Genomic DNA, 2303 nt, shown 5'->3' with positions numbered 1-2303 from the left:
CGCCTCATCTAGGGGGCGGCGCCTGGGGCGGCTCCCGAGGGCGGCGCCTCAGGCGTAGGAATATTATAAAACGCTAAGCTCCCGTTCCCTACCCATCAGTACACGTTTGCACGTTGACGGAGTTACTATAGGTGGATTTTTGTTTGCAAATCGGTCTCTCCAGAATGTATATTACCTTGTGCTCCGATAGTTCGAAACGATTTTACAGTGATAATACTATTTCAAACTTTTGCACACAACTGAATCGGGTTATTTGCAGCAGTGACGATGGCAAATCTTATGAGGCGGGGTTGGTAGAAGTATTTTTGCCTGCTCGGGTCACTTTCCAGTCCAGCCCCTCTCCCATATTTTGTTACTGTGACGTTATAAAGCCGCAGCTAGTTAGCGATTCGGAATCGCGTTTGCTTCGCATCCTTACGCCTTTTAACCCATTCGGTCATTATCAGTTTAATAAGATTTGTTACTTTCCGGTAGAAAAGCAAAATATCTCCAGCATCATTATTTCTTTCCGCACGAAAACTGGTGAACGATATTCATTCCCCGATGGAGAGCACCCGTCGATCGTTGTTCTCGACATACGCGAGAAGATTTAAAACCGTCTTATCTCTTTGCCTACGCCCCCTCAAATATTTGTGATATATACTACTTGCACACCCTGGCTGCCCGTCAGTATACACAATGCAGCAGGCGTATGAGGACTATTTTTCCAGGCAGGTGGGGATGGGTGTCCCGCCTGGGGGCAATAATAAGCTCGATGTGGGACCCGTGTACCAGGCCAGCTACATTCGACAGAACGGGCGAGGGGCCTTCTGTTGCGGACTCAGCGGTAGATACGTCACCAACATCGCCACGCCTCTCATCGCCAGGGGGAGCCGAGCTGTGGCCGAGGAACTAGCCAACGCGGGATTTGGGCTTTATCGCGACCTGACACAACCCGGTCACACCAACTCTTTTCGGTACGTTCGAGATGCCGCGGCCACTCGGCTGAAGGAGGCTGGTCAGAACCTCAAGAGACGGGCTCGTACGGCCCTCGGAGGGCGCGGTGCGACGAAGCGTCCTCGGAAACCTGCTAGCAAGCCTCGAGCGAAGCCTGGTACCAAGAAGAAGAAAACGCCTATAAAATCCAAGCGAACGACTAAGACGGTTCAGAAGAAGAAAGGTGGTGCTCGGAAGCAGACGGGACGAGGTGTTGCGAGCGACAACTCCAGTAGTGGCGGTGCTTTCCCGACAGACATTTTTTCGTGAGAAATAAGAATGGAGTCCGCCCCCGTAGCTGTTGTCATCCCGGGGGAGCTGGATATATTTTCTCCGGAAAAAGTCCAGAACGCCATTTTAGGCCAAGTGATGAGTCAACACAAACCACTCAGCGCGATAACTTATCCGCTGACCGTCGCTGAATTTCACTCGCGTGGGACAAACAATCTCTTCAGACGGCTGGATCAAACTTTCTTGGACCTCGACACGTGCTTCAGAGTGGAGGATGGCGGAAAACCAATGCTGGAACAGGACGTGGCTACGATCAACAATTTGCTTTTCAGTCTATTTCAGAGTTGTGAACTGTACTTGAATGAGAAATTAGTAATGAAAATTGACCATTTTGGGTATTACTCTTATATCAATACCCTCCTCACTTTCTCAAAACAAGCGGCTGAGACGCACTTAGAGTCGAGTATGTTCTATCTAGACGACCCCGCTCATGTTGAGACAGCCGGGGATGCTAACAGTGGCTTCATGGCACGGAAGAATCTTTTGTCTCTCGGAAAATTGTGCCAACTTTTCGGTAAAATGAGGGGTGGATTATTTGATCAACCTCTACTGCTTCCCCAGGGAATCGATGTGAGGCTAAAGTTGACATTCGCCGAAGAAAAATTTTATGTGTGGGAGGCAGATGGAGCTACGAGTCTACAATTGCATGTACCCGATATTACTTTGCACCTGACCAATGTGATTGTGTCTCCCTCTTTGATGTTGTCCCATGAGCGTATTCTCAGTCAGGCTAATGCACAATTTCCCCACAAACGTGTGGAAGTTAAAACTTACACATCCCCGCCAGGCAGCTCCAATATTCACCTTAATTCAATTTGCAACGGACCCATCCCAACATTTATGTGTTTGATAATGCTGGACAACACTGTTTTTAATGGAGATAGAAAGAAGAATAGTTTTACTTTCGTTCACAAATCTGCAACTTCTGTAACATTCTTTGTGAATTCGCAAGAGCATAAGATTGGCCCAATAGATTTTCACTCAACCAGCCCAAATTTCCAGAAGGCCTATTATCAGAGTCTGATCATGTCAACCGG

This window comes from Frankliniella occidentalis, unplaced genomic scaffold (assembly GCF_000697945.3).
Source record: "Frankliniella occidentalis isolate FOCC.00 unplaced genomic scaffold, Focc_3.1 Scaffold175, whole genome shotgun sequence".
In the NCBI taxonomy this organism is placed as follows: domain Eukaryota; kingdom Metazoa; phylum Arthropoda; class Insecta; order Thysanoptera; family Thripidae; genus Frankliniella; species Frankliniella occidentalis.
This window is presented reverse-complemented; position numbering follows the sequence as displayed.